Source organism: Tamandua tetradactyla, chromosome X (genome assembly GCF_023851605.1).
Source record: "Tamandua tetradactyla isolate mTamTet1 chromosome X, mTamTet1.pri, whole genome shotgun sequence".
Classification (NCBI taxonomy): Eukaryota; Metazoa; Chordata; class Mammalia; order Pilosa; family Myrmecophagidae; genus Tamandua; species Tamandua tetradactyla.
The window spans coordinates 164,777,438-164,796,861 of NC_135353.1; the positions used below are offsets into that span (position 1 = coordinate 164,777,438).

Consider the following 19,424-nt stretch of genomic DNA (forward strand, 5'->3'; position numbering starts at 1 on the left):
GGTTCGCATAACCAGAGGGACAGCGGTGCCACTTAGTGATGTCGGAAACAGTGAAAGTTGGCCTGATTTGTAGGAACAGAGAGGAATCATGAACATTTGTAGCCTGGTGGAAAGGAAAATGCACGAGTTCGGGGGCTCCAAGTCTTGGTATGGGTTCAAATCCCAACTCACCCATTTATAAACTATATGATGCTAAGTTTCTCTGAGCCTCAGTTTCCCCATCTTTAAAAAACTGAGCCCATTAACATCCGTCTCACAGAGTTGTTGGAACAGTTGAATGATGTCTTCATAAATGAAAATCACTTCCTATATGGTCAAGCGTCCTCCAAACATCACTTAGGACTGTCAATGCCCACAGTCCGCAGTGCAGCAGCGTTGAGGGAGAAGAGCTATGTTCAGTAACTTCCTTTGGGGTGGGTGGGTGGTGTTTGAGGGTCGTAACAAGAGCTCATGACTCTGTCAGGTTACCTAAGTGCAGTTTCCTCCTTGTTGAGAATGTGCAGGGTGGCTGTTCACTTCAGGGGCCTGGTGAATTCCTTCGATTTCATCTCCCCAACCCCCTCGTCCCCCTCCCCCAACCTGGATTAAGGAACAAGCCACACTGCTCGACTCGGCTGAGATCCCTTATCACTTGTAAGAGGACTATAGGATTTAGGAAAATGTAACCCAAGAATTTGCACTAACAGATGAGCACACTCTCGTGACCTCACACTCCCAGTAGGCTGTGGGTGAAGGTTTTGCCGTTCTGTTCTGCCAGCAGCAGTTCAGTGAGAGCATCTCACATGGCGTGTGGAATTCCACTGCCCTCCAGTGACCTCGGCGAATTCCTTTCTGGCTTCCAAATATTCTCTCATTAAAAGGAGGCATTGGGCCATGAAAGCTGTGTCCCAGGGTTAGGAAAACCTGTGGATGGTCAGGTGAGGAGGAGAAGGAGGGGGTTAATCCCTGTGGAATCCAGGTATTAGCTTCCTTCCCTGCAGGTGTCCTGACATTGTGGGGATTCAGGTCGCCACGGAAATTCTTCCTTCACAATTTTTGGCATGCGCCTTTAAGTCTATTTTAGAGTCAAACTGTATACATATGATTGAATCTATGTGTCTAAAACCACATTTCTCTCTCGCTGAATTATTAAAGTGACTACATTTCCCATCAAGACCCCATTCGGTTATTTTTCCAAACATTTATCAGCAACAGACACTTATTTTTACCTAGAAAAACATGTGGGAAAGAGTGGGAGGCATTCCATTTTGTCATTTTACCTGTGAAACGTTTGGGTGAAAGGTTTTGAAACATTTGTATCAGCTTTCAGATAATTCGCTCGTGTTGATTCCCAATCTGGATCATTGAGATTTTACGGTAATCCACCCAGGCTGTGATTTCGGTGTGTGGGAGAGGTCGAGAAGGAAGTGGAGTGGGAGCCCTTATCTGAAGTAGAAGTGGTAGGCAGGTTTTTCTCTTCCCACTACCTTTCAGCATTCATTTTCTTTCTCTCTCTCTCTCTCTCTCTCTCTCTCTCTCTCTCTCTCTCTCTCTCTCTCTCTCTCTCTCTCTCTCTTGCTGGCTCTGCTCTATTTTGGTGCAAATGCATTTCAAGATATAAGGGAAGTTTAAAAAGGCAATTCTAAATATAAATTGCATTTCCTGGGGTGAGAGGGGGCAGCCATTTTCACTTCATAAAGATCTGCTTGGCTGTAGCTTTGCTGAGTTCAAAGCGAAAGTATTCCGTGAAACTTCCGATTAACATATGCAGAAAGAGTTGCTTCAATCCCGTCTGTTTTAAGAGTCATGGTGTAATAGAAGGAAGCCAGAGCTGGGTAGTGTCAAGCCAGGGAATGGGTTTGCTTTGCCCATAGTTACTTGCCAATAAATCATCTCAATAGCTTGAAGATAATGAAAGAATCTGGTAGAATGACCCAGAGTAAAGATCACAGCAAAGAGAAAGCACATCAGACATTGCAATGAATGAAAAACTGGCAAGAACTTCTGTTTCCAGGCCCCTCATAAAGCCCTTGCAGAGATAAAGATGTGAGCCTTGCACGCTATCAGGCCTTCTGGTCTGTCGATCGGATCAGAAAGATTGAAACTGGGGAGGAGGGTGGCCTCTGCCAACAGACCGTGGGTCATAAATTAGCTAATAAATCAGTTCCGTCTTATCTCTCAAGTAGCCTATTATATATATAATATATATATACTTGTCCGCTTGTTTCTCTGCTTACTCCAGGCTGTATTTTGGTAGGATAAGTAAATATATGAGTTTTAGATTATAGAAAAGTTTATATATAAACGACCTACTGGTTTCTGTGGAGAAAATAAAAGGAGTGTGTGTGTGTGTGTGTGTGTGTGTGTGTGTGTTGTATATCATTTATTGCTGTTGAGCAGGAGTTTCAAAGTTAGATTTAGATTTTAATATACAATGCTAGAAATTCCAATGAAACAGGTATAATGTTATATTTGATCATAAAATTCATTTTTATCACTGCTACCAAGACCTTTTCAGGGCTTTCATAGTTGCAGTAGATTTTTACCAGTATTAAGTGTCAGTACAACCAGTTTTTGTTTTATCTAATAGATCCACTAGCAATGATAAAGCAGCGCTATATGTGTCAGTGTGCATTTCTATGAATATTACAGGTATACAAATGTACACATCAGTTGGAAATTCCCCTATATTGAGGCAGGTAAGTTTTACCATTGATAACTGATTTTTTTCAGAGTTGTGAGGAGAGATTTAAGAAAGGAAAATGTCATCATTTTTAAGACCAAACATAATACAAGTGGAACTCCAAAGATGGCAGAGGAAAAAAGAAAGGCAAGCGGAAGATGTTAGAGGAGGGGAAAGAGAAAGGGAGCAATGGGAAAAACAAGAAGAGGAGATTTTCCTGGGGTAGGGAGGTCCCAAAGCAACAAAAAATTACTTTCCCCTTCCCTAGCCAAGCCTCCTCCCCCCGCCCCCCCACCCCCATATATAAAGAAAAGGCCAGCAAACAATCAGGTGGAGAAGTAAGGGATCAAGGAAGGAAGGGGCAAGCCTTGAATTGTTAGAAAATATTGAGACGAGAGAGAGAGAGAGAGAGACTTGAGAGAAAATGATTGTGAAAGCAAAGGAGAAAAAGGGAAATAAAGAAGTAAAAAATGAAGAGACACATTCTAGTTTGCTAGCTGCTGGAATGTGATATACCAGAAACGAATGGCTTTTATGAGGGGGAATTTATTAAGTTGCAAGGTTACAGTTTAAAGACCATGAAAGTGTCCCAATTTAAGCAAGTCTATAAAAAAGATCCAAATTAAGGCACCAGTAGGAGGTCACCTTCACTCAAGAACAGCCGATGACATTCAGGGTTTCTCTTTCAACCAGAAAGGCACACGGCGAACATGGTGACATCTGCTAGCTTTCTCTCCAGGCTTCTTGTTTCATGAAGCTCCTCCAGGGGCATTTTCCTTCTTCATCTCCAAATATCTCCGGATGAGTGTGTTCTCATGGTTCTCATGGCTTTTTCCAAAATGTTTCCTCTTTTAAAAGACTCCAGTAAACTAATCAAGACCCACCTGGAATGGGAGGGGTCACATCTCCCTCTAACGAAATGTTAATACCCACAGTTGGGTGAGGCACATCTCCGTGGAGATAACCTAATCACATTTCCAACCTGCAGTGCTGAATAGGGATTAAAAGAAACAGCTGTCTCCACCAGATGGATCAGGATTAAAACCTGGCTTTTCTAAGGCACATAATCCTTTCAAACCAGCATTAGATACTAAAAATATCAAGAAATATGAAATGAGACCAAAAAAAAAAGGGAGGCATTGTGCTTAAATTGATGGGTGCCCGGAAGAGATTGTTCTCTTGGTGAAAGGAGGATTAGACGGCACAGAAATGCAGGTGGATAAATAGAAGGGAATGAGGAGAAAGCGAGGCTGAGGTGAAGGGGCACTGTCAGGCCACAGGAGGGAAAGGGCGGCAGGTGGCGGGTCCCAGGAACTGGCTGTGAAGTCATGTCCTCGTGGGCTTCATTCGAGCGAAAGCGACCCCCGAGGATGACAGGGTTTGTCTAATCTTTGTAAGTGGCGCTGTTCTGCAGCAGTGGTGCGAATGCAATTTGCTGTTTTTTGTTTGTTTTTGGTTTTTGCGTGGGCAGGCACAGGGAATTGAAACAATTTGCTTCTTAAATGTCCTTATTCTCCTCGGCTTGTGTGATGGGACTCTGGGCTTCTAAGCAGTGAGGTGCTCCAGAGGGAAGGTGACTATTTCTGACACTGTGAATGATTATTCCAGGGCAGCGAATGATATCTTGGCAGTCTAAACAGAGTTAGTCCCCAGTGCCTTCCATCCTCCCAGGAGTCATTTACTGAAGCAGCAGTGTTCTCTTTGAACTTCTGAAGGGGGAGATGGTGGAAGAGGGTGACGTATGCGAGCCCGTTTCCACCGTCAAGCTTTACAGAAGTACCCACCGCTCAATTTACTAACTGCCGGGCTTGGAGCCTCTACATAAAATTCCAAATCCAGTCGCTTGTGGGTTTGAGCTTGCTCATTTCTTTTTACTGTGATTTTGCCCAGGGTAACCTATGTTTGTAATCCAGAAACCCAGGGAATCGTTTTTATGGCCAGTTCAGATCTTACAGTCAATCACACATTCCAAGGCCCGTTTCAGGAGATGGGTTTGATGCGGTACGTTAAGAGTTAATTATTAGGTCTCACCTGCAGTAGGGAATGGGGCTGGTGGTGGGGAAAGCCTACCAGTTGTCGACTCAAAGTCCAGCAGCTGTATTTAAAACTCCAGTGGGTGATTCCGAAGATGGCAGACTTGGCTTTGATGCAGTGCCATGGCGGCTCCATTAGGGGACTGGTTAGACTGCAAACATCTGCTTGCTTTTATTGTTCATGTGTTCCTTAAGATGGTCTGTTTCTTCATGACGTGAATCTCTGGAATCTACTGACTATTTTCAAAGACTCTTTTAATGTTTCTCTGAAAAGGTCATTCTTTACATTTTAATAGATAATTGGCCCTTTAAGTACACAAAAATGATAAAGATCCTATTTTCTAGTTTCCCAAGTTTTTCCAGGGATGACATTATGACTAAAGCACCCTGTCCTGCTGTGGAATTCATTGTCTTTGGGGGCTATATGAAGCTTGGGTTTATATTAGCTTATTAGGTCAAAAGAGACTTTGCATTTCCAATTACCGAATATGAGACAGTCTGCCTGCTGCTTTTTGCTCACCGACCCTGCAAGGGTTGGTGATTTCTTTCTCTGCATACTTACCTCACCTGGCAAGGTGCTGGGCAATGTGTTTGCCCTCCGGGCTGTGCACGTTCCAGTGCATACATGCTGCAGGGCGGCAGGGCCTATCACTTTCATTCCCACGGATTGGCTGTATTCCAGAGCCCCTTGGAGGGCGATTTTATCTTACTTTTGTGGTAAGTAAGGGCTTGAAACTGATGGACTGCTTACAAAAACGAGAGCCACAAAACAAAGGCTCTACCTGTAGGAAAGAAAGAAAACCATCAGTTATGGTCCAGGTTTGAGAAAGATTGGTATCACTATACTGAATGATAAAACGACTTTCCTTGACCCACTGATGAAAAAGGCTTAGAGGGACACGTGTGTACCCACAGGGTCCTGGAACCAGTAGAATGCTACAAACCAGGCCACCCCAGGAGTGCTATCAGGGGATCCCATTAAAATATGGCTCCTCCTTGGGTCCCAGAACTGCATGGAGGCCAGAGTCGACCATGGTTTTCCCAAGGGGAGAATATTGGATAATGCTAGCTTGAGGATTTTGTGAGAGCTTGGAATCTGCCAGAGGATTAAGACAAGACCTAATTGGGAAATTCTGAGAGCCCAGAAAGAACAAAGGTGGAAATGTTCGGGTGTAAGGATTTCTTCACACTTAACATCTATTTGTTCCTTCTTCTCTCAACTATTGCACTTAGGCAAACAGAAGGGAGGAAAAGAGTATATACCAGAGGGAGGCAATTGAGGGGATGGGGACAAAGGACACCCACTGTCTAGTGACTGCGTGGACAGGAAAAGAATTCTATGGAGGCATTTGAAGTCCTTGCAGTAAATGTAACAACTACAACCTAGTGTTTAAGAAAAAGAATGTAGCATTCCTTGAGTCACAAATATACGAAATAAATTGCAGTTCAAATTAACTTCACTTAATTAGCTGTAAATATAGATGGGTGGTCTTCAAATATCTTCTATAGTCCCTCCAATCTCTCTCTCTCACATACACACACACACATACACGCACACACAGGTGTGTGTGTACACATGATGCAAATTTTCCTTCCATAAATAAACCAAAATAAAGCATCTGTGTGTGTGTGTGTGTGTGTGTGCGTGCGCGCGCACATGCATGTGTGTGCTACTTCCTATTTCAGCTAAGAAAGCGTAGGGAAAAGAAGAGCAAACCTTGTTTTCAGTACCCTCAGCAGGCCATGGCCACCATCACTAGCTACTTAATGCCCTGTAAGGACACACAGAGCAGGGTAGAATTTAGGAGGACAAACTTGTTGAGCCACTTGGGACTGATTTAGAGTCTTTGCCAAGTTCTTTGCTAGCTGAGCACCCAATCAACGCTGGCTCATATCATCCCCTCCAACCTCCTTGAGAGGTTGTTTTATCAACTTGATAAACATGGAAACTATGAAGGTCAAATCCTGCAAAACACATCACCTCTCGGGGGGAGGGTGCCCACCAAAAGGCTTTTGGATTTGTTGATTAATACTGTTTTTACTCCAGGTCACTCATAATTGTTTAGACTTTCTTTAGAAGTCTTTGGACTTAGGCCCTGGGATCTCTTTGTTAATATAACTAAGGAAAAGAATTGGCAGCATGTTGAGTCAATGACCTGACAAAGTTGAATATGGACATTCATTTTTGATCACCCTGTCCATTTAGTTCACAGTGTACAGCTTGGTGTCTTCAAAGTATCTTTTCAAGATGAGATTGGCCCGAAGCTTTGCGTGTAAAAATATTTCTCAAATACATTTGAACTAATGCTACTAAAATATTCAGTGGTTGCCGGCAACCATTGTAACATATGTTAGCTCAAAATTAGCTTTGAAGAGTTTTGCCTGGAGACAAATTCTCTGTTAAATGCTTGAACAAATTCAACGCAAAGCTAAAATTTGTTTGGAAGACAATGTGTGACTCAGTTTGGTTTTGTGTTTCCCCTTGGATCAGAAACATGTTAGTCATTTTAGAAATATACATGTCCTGAAGTTATATTTCAAGAGGGAACAAACCCTAATCGAAGGCAAAATCCTATTTCCCTAAACATGCGAAAATAGTACCATGATTGAATGATAGAAATCAGCAGCTCTTTCCTCATCCAGACACTCTCAAGGAAGTGTTCTTCATTCCTAATGGAAAAAAGCCCCATGCTGAAGTCATCCTAAGGTTATCAATAATTGTGGGAGTTTTCCAGAAGGACCCCATTGACGCAGACACTTACTTTGACCTCTTTCTCCTCTTAGATTTCAAAGTTTAAACAATGAATATTTACTTGTTTTACTGAAAAGTAAATTGTGTCCCTCTGTAATGTTCTGTAACAAAGACCACTGCCCAAAACACTTAGAATCTCCAGTCCTTCAAATGGGCTACATGAAAATTAAGAGCACGGATCTTCTACACTGTTATCTTAAATCCTTGATTGAGCACGGATGTGTTTTTCCTTTCACACGAACGTAATCCTTCATGTGCTCATTTATCATAATAGCTTTCCATGGGAATGTCAGTTACTCTCAATCTCACAGAATAACCAACAAGGCAGAAAAACAACATCAAAGAGCTTGGGCTGTCCCTACTGCCAGATTTTGGGTCATCTCGTGCGCAATTGTGTTTCTTGACTAGAAGAAGTGCAGTGGAAGTTAGGGCCCACCAGCTCATCTGGCTGGCTATCCATTTCCCCCTTTCTCCTTCCCTGGTTCATGAGTGACCCTTCTGAAACCTCTGCCACAGGTACTTTTGATCCCATGCCAGCCCCTCCAAACATGCTCTCCAGTTCATTGTGTTGGTGCGGAGGTTCAGTAAATGAAATTCAAAATGGCACATATTACATTAGTTTTTGTGCACAGGCACATGGAAATAATGCCCATAGTAAAATTATGTGGGCTTTACCCAACAGCACCAAAGATGAATTTAGGTGTTAGTGTCATTGTTCGTTAAACAATTTTCCTGAGTCTATAGTGTTCACAGAAGTTGGCTGGATACTTGGGGACAGTGAGAACATTTTCAGGAAGTCAGAACGACTAAAACTCACATCTTCTCTGACCTTAAAGTATAGTCTTTAGTGGAGAACCAAACAACTCTAATGTAAAACAAAATTCACTCCTTTGTTCAACAAATATTCATTAGGTTATGGGAACTCATTTCTTGGGTCAATAGAATGGCTACGGCAAATTTTTAAAAGGTTTATTAAAGTATTTCAATTCCTGAATTGGGAAACACGAAGTCAAAGCATGTGTTTCAAGGCGTTGGCTGTGGGGGGGGACGAGTATTGGGAATTTATACCCCCCCCCATAAAAGGGAAATGACTGTTGTCAAGCGAGTTCTGTTCTAGTGGCTTATTGGAACATCGTGGCAGAAGGAAACTTGTCCAAAAGGACTGGTCAGAACTGAGCCCTCTTTTTCTTATCCTATTTCCTGTGAGTCTCATTCTCCAAGCTGCAAATTCCTGAAGTCTGATCGGGTCAGCATAGTGTGACCACCTTGTGTGCCAGAAATGACTCCTTTGCCAGAAGTCATTTTGTGATCCAGGACCTGAAGGTCAATTTAGAGTTCCTTTCACACATGCATTCAAGAAAATAACAGTTTGCTAAAAAAAAAAAAAAAAAAAAAAAAATTAAATAGGTGCTAAGAAAAAGTACAAACCAAAAATTTTCTTCAGAAACATAACTTATATTAAGCATGGATGAAGAAAGCTACAATCTGTTGAACATCAGAAATAATGACTCTGAATGCCCTGGTAAATCCCAGAGTGATTTGAACAGTGACTTAAAAAGTATTTGCAAAGTTCCCTTGAGGGAATGGGGAAAAAGGGGGAAAATTCCCCTTCCCCATTTGGAGAACTCCCGATACTCTCGCAAACTGTGGGGACAACCAAATCAATGACCCAAGCCCTCAATCTTGGGGTTTGTTCATATGAAACTTATCCCCGCAAAGGATAGGCTAAGTCTACTTAAACTTAGGCCTAAGAGTCACCCCCAGAGAACCTCTTTTGTTGCTCAGATGTGGCCTCTCTCTCTCAGCCAACATGGCAAGCAAACTCACCACCCTTCCCCTCTCTATGTGGGACATGACTCCCAGGGGTGTAAACCTCTCTGGCAGTTTGGGACAGAAATCCTAGAATGAGCTGGGACTCAGCATCAAGAGACTGAAAAAGCCTTCTTGATCAAAAAGGGGCAGAGAGAAATGAGACAAAATAAAGTGTCAGTGGCTGAGAGATTTCAAACAGAGTCGAGAGGTTATCCTGGAGGTTATTCTTACGCATTATATAGATATCCTCTTTTTAGCTTAAGGGGTATTAGAGTAGCTAGAGGAAAGTACCTAAAACTGTAGAGCTGTGTTCCAGTAGCCATGTTTCTTGAAGGTGACTGTATATAATGATATAGCTTTCACAATGTGACTGTGTATATGGTGAAAACTCTGTGTCTGATGCTCCTTTTATCTACGGTGTGGACAGATGAGTAAAACATATGGATTAAAAATAAATAAATAATAGGGGGAACAAAAAAAAGAAAGAAAGAAGGACTCTGGTGTTTTGTAGTTTTTTTTTTTATGTCAAGATCGACCTCATGGGTTCAACGCAATCAGCAGAAAAGAACAGAAACTGTTTTGTTGGTTGGCAATTTTAAAAAGCTTTGAGCCATGACTACATTTCCATTGCCTACCTGAGTGCATTCTGGAGTGGTTGAACACAGTGCTTCTAAGGTTTCGTGAGCTTCAGAATCTCCAGGCAACAGCAGATTGCTGGGTCCCACCCAGAGAAATTCTGATTTAGCACCTCTGGGGTGTGGGGCCCACGAATTTGTATTTCCAACAAGTGTGCAGGGGCTGCTGCTGCTCCGGACCTTTAGACGTGAGTGCCTGGCGCCGCCTCCTGATTCCGCAGGACGCCAGGATTGCTGCGCTGCTGCTTGGGCCAGCCACCTGCAACACCAAGAGCCAAATCTATCGCAGAGACGAAATAAACTTTTCTTTGGATCATTCAGGACTTCAGAACTTGACTGGTAAGGCTTTGGATCTGAGGAATTGTAATTGATCAAACTAGCTCGCCACTCTCTCATCAAATAGCCAACGCATTAACCGCGCAGCTGCCCGACTCCCGGGGCCTGGTGGGACGCGTGTGTCCACTGAGGTCACAGAGCTTCAGAGAGTCCCTGTGCTTCATGCTTTCAGTGAAAAAGCCACCTAGGACTCCATCAAGGTGGCCTGGGCCAGGACAGGGCCCTGGATGTGAGGTTACGACATCCCTAAGAGCCCAGCATGCCGTAGTCTTCCCACAGCTTGGACCGCCTCCGTCTTTTTCAGGCGCAGCGAGTCAGGATGAGAGTGTGAGATGGGATGCGGGGGAAGAACTGATTTCTCGTTGGGGCTCGGCCCCCACTGACCAGTCTGTGAGTTGTGAGCCTGCTGGGTCGGTTAAATGCTCTAGTCTGGTGTTTCTGGGTCTATAAAATGAGAATGTAAGACAGTGGGAAAATTTTAAAGGGAATTTACCACGGTGTCATTTGTTACAGAGAATTTTTGTAGTAATGTAAAAAAGGCATATTCTGAAATATATGCGAAGGGAATTTTTTAAAAGTCATAAGTATGCAACTACACATATGGCCCAGAAATTGCACTCTTGGGCATTTATCCCAGAGAAAAGAAAATTTAAGTTCACCAAAAAACCTGGATACAGATGTTCATAGCACCTTCATTCACAATAGGCAACCCTGGAAGCGACCCAACTGCCCTTCAACAGGTAAATGATTCAACAAACTGTGGTACATCCACGCCATGGAACACTACTCAGCAATCCAAAGGATTGAATTCTCAATATATATGCAACAATTTGGCTGAATCTCCAGGCACTTATGCCGAGTGAAGAAGAAAAAGCCAATCTTGAAAGGTTACATATTGTGTGGTTCCATTTATATTACATTTTTTTAAATAACAAAGTCTTAGAAATGGAGGCCAGGCTAGTGGGTGCCAGGGTTTGGGGCGGACGGTGGATATAGTTTGAAAAGCCGAGGGCGGTAGATGAAGGAACCACATATGCGTTAAAATTGTGTGAACTAAATAAGACACACACACACATACAACTGGGGAAATGAGAATAAAATCATGGATTGTATCCATTGCAACATCCTAGTTGTGGTATTTTGCTACAATTCTGCAAACCGCTACCATTGGGGGAAGCTGGGAAATGGGCATACTGCATCCTCCCGCATTATCTATTTCTTACCACTGACTGTGAGTCTCCCATTTATCTCAATAAAAATGCCAATTAAAAGAAGTTTTTGAAAAAGTAATAAGGATCTTCGTTTATTGTGAGCCACGTAGTGCCTGACAATTGGTGTTAACGTGATGGAAATTGTCAAGTTACACTCGGTAGTCTTCCGTAATTACTTATCAACAGATTTTCTCTTCTACTGTTGTAAATGTTCTGAAAGTAAACTACCTAACATACTGGAAAAACTAAAATTATCTTAGAGCAGTAAGATTGGTAAATTATGGTCTGTGCGCCAAATCCAGTTAGCTGCCTATTTTTGTATGGTCCATGAGTTAAGAATGTTTTTCACATTTATAAATGGCTGGGAAAAATCAAAAGAAGAAGGATATGTTGTGACAAGTGAAAATTATATGAAATTTAAACTCTAGTGGCCATAAATAAAGTCTTATTGGCACACAGCCACGCTCGTTCATTTCTCTGTTGTCTGTGCTGCTTTCACCCTACAACAGGAGAGTTGAGTAATTGCGACAGAGGCCATATGGCCCTCAAAGCCTAAAACATTTACTGCCTGACCCTTGACGGTAAAACTTTGCACATCTCAGCACTAGAGGGATCATTTGCAGGACTTACTCGGCAGAGAGAATCAGCCATTGTCACTTGGATTTTTTAAGGTAGCACTGATGAGTGATTATTTTGGTTTCCAGGCATTTCCGAAGAAAAATGAGGAAAATGATGCTAACATTTCCTGGCAGAAACGCCATAGGAAAATGTCCTAAGAGTCCCTGCCTGAGTTAATAGCATGTGCCTCGGGCTGCTTTGCTTGTCTACTCTGCCTTCCGGCAAAGACATCACACTTCACAAAAGCAGGCGGCCCGGAGGATGAAAGCAGGGTGAGAGGGGTCTGTTTTGAGAGAGATGGAGAAGGAGAGAGGGGGGGGGCGGGGAGAGAAGGGGAGGGGGAGGGAGAAACCGAGAAACTGAGAGAGACAGCGAGGGATTGATTCTTGAGGAGCTGAGGAGCACAGCAAAGAATGTGACCTTAGAGCAAGACAGACTTGGGTTCAAGTTCAAATCACCTGTCTTTCTGGATGTTCTTTAACCTATAAAATAGGGATAATAATAGTTGCAGGATATGTACAGGATTCTGTGAACTCCCACATCAAGTGCCAGGCATGTAACGGCCTCAGCAAAAGCTCGTTCCAGGACAGGCCGTTTTTGTGTCTGGACTCCCCAAGACTCACATTCCTCAGTTGAACCCTGGAATCTACAAACAGGCAGTGGGATCCTTTTGGAAACGTTACTCAGGCTCCATTTTTGCAGAGTTCTCCACAAGCGTCTATGGAGTGTCTTTTTCCAAATCTAGACCAGCTCCCTGCTGCCAGAACTCCCCGCCCAGAGACCTGAGCAGAGGCTCCAACACAATGGAATATAAATCAAATCTCTTTTTCAATTATGGGATGAAATATGTCTTCAGTGCTGGCTGGGGGAAGCTTGCAGATTGATGGTCTCCCAATAGGCTCAGCACTAGTCCCCGGGAATAGGCCAATTCAGGTTTTTTGAATGTTTCTGGGCTTTGGGGTTGTCAAGACAGCCTTCGTGTTAAAATCAAAACACCCAGGGGCTTGCCCGTTCATCACAGGCAAACGTTAGTTTCCAAGCACCCTAACTTGTGGTTAACTCTTGACATTGGCTCAACAGGCGTTCTGGTGGGTTCCCTACAGCAGCTTCTCCCACGGTGCACTGGGCTGCCGGCCGGGAAGCCTGTGTTCCACGGTGCATACTCCGAAAAGAACATGAAATCCAGTCTCAGATGTCCTCCCTCCTTCCAGCCAGGCACAGAGCGACAGGGATGACTCAGTGCTGAGGGAAACGTGCATCTCCAATCACCATTTTGACCCCTCTTATATGAGATGTCCAGAGAGAACTTTTGAGGATGCTGTTGTTTACCTAGTTTCCAAAGTAGGAGGACACTGGCATGACTGAGAGAGAAAAAAAGCTGATGACCACATTTTTACACAGTCTGATCGGTATTTTTGGAGTTTGTCAATCTTTTTGCTTAATAGGTATGGCTTAAATTGCTTAAAATTGCCTTAAGTCACCTCCTGGCAACCTAAAAACCATGAAAATACAACCACATCCTTATATGTAATGAGCCAATATGTATTTTCTGCATGGCTAATGTTAGTTTTCTAGAGACAAACTGGGTGCTGCCCGGGCCCACCCAGGCCGCCTTCCACTCCCGCTACTTTGCCCAAACTGCCCCCAGATAATGTCACTGCACTCAACCTCGCAGTGATACTTCATATTGCTTTGTCCTGACTCTTCTTATAGCATTGCCTCCCATATCTTCTTCAAATTTCAGGGGCCACTATGATTTTCTTAATGTTAGGAAGCTAATATGGAAGGTCAACTTTAAATATTGCATTAACGACGTTAAAAAAAATTCTCACACACAAAATGTCATTATGAAAGAATGGGCATTTCATCGTCAAAACGTGTCAGCAGATGTAATCCTAGAATAAAGGACAATCTTGTATAGCAAATAAATTTAGCTTTGTGAAAAAAATTAAATTATCTACATTTTCTTCGTTTCACTACCACTTGTTGGGAACTTCATCATGGATGCTTCCTGGCCTGATCCTCCATGGTTCCAAAGGCCGGTCTCCCTGGCACGGCTCACGGGTTCTTCATGACCTAGCCCTTGCCTACCTCGCCAGCTGTATTTCTCACCCCCGCCTTCATGCATCCCGAGCCTGGGAATTGTTATCGGTGTATGCCTCTCCCCTCTCTGAACTCCTGAACCATGAGAACTGTTTCTTTGTCCTGTGTTATCAGTCCCTGGAATATGGTTGGCCTTCCAAAAAAAAAAAAAAATGTGTTGCCCTTTCAACTTAATGCTTGAGAGCATAGACTCAGCCAGACAGCCTGGGTTCGAATCCCAGCTTCTCCACTTACCCCCTGTGCTACCTTGGATAAGTTTCTCAGCTTCTCTGGTCTTAATTCCTCACCTGTAGAATGGGAACTAAATGGATTCAATGTGTTAGTACTTATAAAGGGCATACAAGAGGCCCTGGCTCACAGTAAACACTCTAAAAGTGATGGTTAGATAAAAGTGAAGTGGGTGGGGCGGGCCACAGTGGCTCAGCAGGCAAGAATGCTTGTCTGCCATGCCTGAGGACCCGGGTTCGATTCCCGGTGTCTGCCCATGTTAAAAAAAAAAAAAAGTGAAATGGGTGAATGAACCAGGTTATCTGGCCAAAGAGAGTATCCCCACTTACAGAAGATAAAACTGAGACTGAGGGAAGTTAGGCTGCCTGATCAGCGCATGGTATGGCTAGAATTCAAACGCAGGGCTATTTAGCCCCAAAGTACTAAGGTACAATGCTGAAGGAGCATAATTTAGGGTGGTGAATAAGTGTTGCCATCAGAACAGAAAGTTATAAATCTCTGTATTTTGTCAATAAAACTGCGAGTTGTGGTTTCCCGTTAGTATGGAACTTGTCAAACTTATACTGTCAGTTCTAATATTTATACAAAGGAATTGATATTGAACATAAAGGCCAATCAGTAAGTGAAGAGAAAAATAAAATCAAACAAACAGATTTGACTAATTTCTAAAGCCAAGAGAAATAACATAATTTCTCATACTACTGAATGTAATTGGGCCAAGAATTTTTGTTTCATTTTTGAATTTGAGTCTTGATTGTCCATTTATTTAAAAAATGAAAGCTCTGTAAAATATGCAAACTTTCTAACCCAGAGGACTGCTCCCTGATGACCTAGCTAAGGCAGATGGAGCCACCCTAACCGGCCAGAAGAGCGAGGTGTTGGCCCCCCCCCACCCCCACTCCCGGGAAGGACTGAATCTCCACCCCCTAGTTTTGAACCTCAGTTTAGCTGGTCGTTCTCCCTAAGTGCAGTCCGGCAAATCAGGCGCCACACAGTGCGTACATGTTCTTCATTCATTCATATCAATTTATTTCACCTTCGTGTCAGCCCATCGTTGTTCTGCCTGGTGTCTGCATCCCGTCCATTTTAGGCATTTCAAACAGAAGTGAAGCGAAGGTGTGAGACCCAGGGTGTGATGTGCTCACCTGCGCAGTTTTTAGCCCGATTTCTGGCTATGACGTAGTGGGGGGGGGGGGGGGTTCGAGGTGTCTGTCACTTTAAAAACGAGAGTCACAGCTTCCATAGGTCTCGAAGTCGTGGCCGCGTGGCCTGGCCTCTCTGTGAGGACCTCCTCTTGGTTCTCTCCTGCTGCAGAGCATTTTACCCCAAAACTCAGCCGTGTGAAACAGCGCGCTGACCCGCGCCTAGGCTCGAGGCGGGGAGACGCGGGCCCGGCGTCGCTGGGGCCTCCCGCAAGACTGTCCTCCGGGGGGCCACTGAGGCCGGGCCTTCGCGGGGTCCCGGCTCGCTCGGCGCCGGCTGGCAGGATTCGGGCCCTCCACGGCTGCGGGACCGCGGGCCTCATTTACTTGCTGGCTGCCGGCCGTAGGACCTCGACGATATGGCGCTTTGCTTCAGCGAAGCTACCGAGGGCAAGTCTGCTAGCAAGACGGATGCCACAGCCTTTTGTGACCAGACCATTGACGCCCCAGCCCCTAACTGTTACCTTATTCTCTCGGTTGGAAACAAGTTACTTAAGGGGAGGGGATCAAACAGGGTCTGAACGCCGGGGGGTGGGGCTCGCTGGGGGTCCCCCTGGGGGCTGCCTGACACAGCCCCCACCACTCAGGGGGATTCCAAGGGCAGCCTCGGTGCATAACTATTGTGGCTGGTTTTGCGATGCCTGGGAAATCAAAAAGACTCTCAGAGCCTGAAATGGGCTTGAATCCCAGCTCAGCCATTTCCAATAAGTCTGGTCCTTGGAAAAGTTGCTTGACTCCTTTAGGTCTCAGTTTCCCCTTTGGAGACTACGGGGAGAACAATCCTGGCCTTGCCTGGCGGGTGTGAGGATGGAGGAAAAGCGCCCGCTGATCCCCCCCGCCTGGTACGCGTCCGCCGACTGGTCACAGCTCTCCACCTCCCTCGTGGCTATATTGAGATTTTAATCACTTTGTTTGGTATCTCGAGCCTGCCTTACACCTCCTGCAATTTCTCCGAGTGCGTTGAGTTGTGAGGATTCTTTCATATTTCGCCAGAACCAGATATTGATTAACTCAGTAATGAATACTTTTTGGTAGTGACGATTTCGAAAAATGCTGCAGCAGCCAGTCCTCATGATGTCCAGACTCCACATTTGTGAATTTGCCTACCGGCTGAAATGTGCTCGTGATCCCAAGATCAGTAGTCCTGGTGCTTTGTGGCCAACGCTAGACCCATGCAGAGCGGCAGAAACGCGGACCTGCCCACCGCGCACGTGCCCTGCTGAGGCTGGCCAAGCCCTCCTGTCCCGGCGCTCGTGCTGCGTCCTTTCTGCGCTATATTTAGTGCCCTGTTTTTCGCATTTTTGTACTTTTTGTTGGTGAGTCCATGGCACAGTGCTCAGTGAGTTCAGGGCAGACTGCCGTCAGTGTCCCAGTTGCTTTACACAACAAACGACTGTGAAAAACAAGAATCACCTGTATTTTTATGAAATAATGCAAGCGGTTTGATCCTGACCTTATATTGTCATGAGGTTTTTGCTTTTTTTGTTGTTGTTGGTACCTTCATGCCACAGCCTGCATACAGGATTACATAGCTACTCTCTTTACTCTCTAAGGTACCCCGTCCTTTGTTATACTCTGTATGCTGGTCAATAACCGAACGCTTTGCCCAAACTTAAAGCAATGATCTTTAAACCAATTTGTTGAGGGCTCATTATGTGATCAGAAGATCTTTTGGTCTGCTAGTTGGTTGTTCCCCACTGATATGATGCTTGAGAGGGAAAAAAAGGAAGGACAAATGGAATTCGTATTCTAGAGCTGTGTGCAGAAAGTAGGCTAAAGGAGGCCTCTCCTAGTGCCAATTAGTCACGGAGTCATTGTCTCCTGGTGGGCAGGAGGGACTCCAAGAGGTTGTCGCTGGAGTTTTGGTCTGATGACCTCCCTTCACTGTTACTTGTTAACATTAGAGAATTGATCTTTACTTCTTAACATTAGAGAATTGATCTTAAGATCAAAAAGAAATAAAAGCAATATGACTTCATTTTATAAATAAAAATTCCGGTGAGATTCAGCAATGACAGCAAGAAATACATTTGCCCACAAGTAACAATGACAAAAAAAAAAAATCCAAGGCCCATTTTCTCTTACCCCAATATGTGGAATTAAGAACACAGAGACAGATGCCTACTGTCTAATGAGTGACCATTAAATGCCAGGCCCTTACAGAGAACATTCTCTAAAGTGCCCACAACCAGCATGTAAGACTTGTTTTCTCTTTCCTTCCTTCCTTCTTGTCTGCCTGCCTTTTGCTTTTTTCCTCCCTCCCTCCTGCCTTTCCTTCTTTCCTTCTTTTCTCCTCTGTCTTCTGTCCTCTCCTCTCCTGTCCTCCCCCCTCCCTTCCTCCTCTCCTAAATACAAATAAGGCCACCCCCAGGAGCTCAGAGTAGTTACACATCTTGCCCTTTGCCACACCACTAGCAAGTGACTCCGAAGTACTTCTTCCTCACCTTTCTGACCTGCACTAGAAAGCTAAGGGAAAATAAATTGAATAATAGAAGCTAAGTGGAGTGAGGGATCAAAGTGAGAAATTGCTGTGGCAAGGCTGGGTAGATACTTGAATCAATGGAATTTAAAGAATCCCCATAAGAATTTTCAGGAGCTGTAAACCAAACAGGAGAGGGAAGGTAAAGGGGAGCATCAGCTGGTGCCAGGCTCGGCTGATAGCCCCTTAGGTCATCTAAAATAATGAGGTGCCTGCCTGCTTTGGAGGGGAATGTAGTCCTGTGGACCAGAAAGACAAGCAGGGGACATTTTAATGCAGTGTGATACACACTACAGCCAAGATGTGACCCTAGTCGGGAGAGGAAAGGAGAGAAGGAAGCCCACGTGGGGCACATGACCAGGTGGGGAGTTTCATAGAGGAAGAGGAGAGTCTAAGCATTCTCTGGGTCGCAGCCACAGCCTGCAAGTTCCCGTCAGCAAAGACCGCTGCCAACCCGACACCCTGCCATGCCCGCTGTCGTCGAAGCATCGACAACAATAAACCAGAAGCGCCGGGCCTGGGCGGCTTTGTCTCAGAACAGCAGCCCTGGAGTTTGCAGCCTGTTGCTGTGGCTGGAAGGCCTTTCCAACGCCAGCTGCTGACTCAATGCCCGCTCTCCTCCATTCAGGGGGCTGGCAGAATTAAGAACAACTGAGTGCTCGCTTCCGCGGCACCGTACCAACGCTGGAACAAGACAGAGAAGATTAGCATGGCCCCTGCGCAAGGATGACACACAAATTCGGGAAGTGTTCCATCTAAAACAAAACCAAACCAAAAGCAAGCGAGGTTTGCTGGACTGCCCCTGTGAGATGTTTAAACAGTAACAACGCAGGCAGCGTAGAGTTCCGCATATTTGATCATCTCAGAGAGGGAGTAACATATAGCAGCTACATTAGGAAGATGTACTAACATTGACTCATGACTCCCTGATGCTTTAGTGTCCTATCAAATATCAGACTGATGACATCCAGGCATGGAACAAACCGATCCAACGATCCCTGGATATGATTTCAAAGTTTCCGTTCCCTGTGTCCTCATGGCATGAGCCAACAGCTCTCCATCTCAGGACGATGACTCTCACTCTTCCAGGTGGGGTGGGAAAGGCGCTGACTGTGTGCCCAGACAGAACTGGCTCCAAGTCCCACCTCGGTCACTTGCTGCTCAGTGACCGAGCCAAATTACTTAGCTTCTCAGTAAAATGGGAGAAATTCTACCTACTTTGTGAGGTTAAATGAGGATTAGTTAGGTGACAGCTGCCTGGCCCGCAGTGGCACTGCTTGTCCGTTTCTCTTCTCATGGCAATGGCCACGCTGCTCTTGGTATAGAAGTTGCTGGTGTTGACAACTAAGGTCA

General features: G+C 44.7%; 1 protein-coding gene and 1 non-coding gene across 2 annotated transcripts in view; both read left to right on the top strand.

The window, feature by feature from the left end:
* Window positions 1-19,424, top strand: part of MID1 (midline 1) — a 349,759-nt gene that overhangs the window by 7,469 nt on the left and 322,866 nt on the right. The window lies entirely within an intron of this gene.
* Window positions 18,728-18,832, top strand: LOC143672296 (U6 spliceosomal RNA). The gene has a single exon (XR_013169764.1). It is a non-coding gene; the product is annotated as a U6 spliceosomal RNA (small nuclear RNA).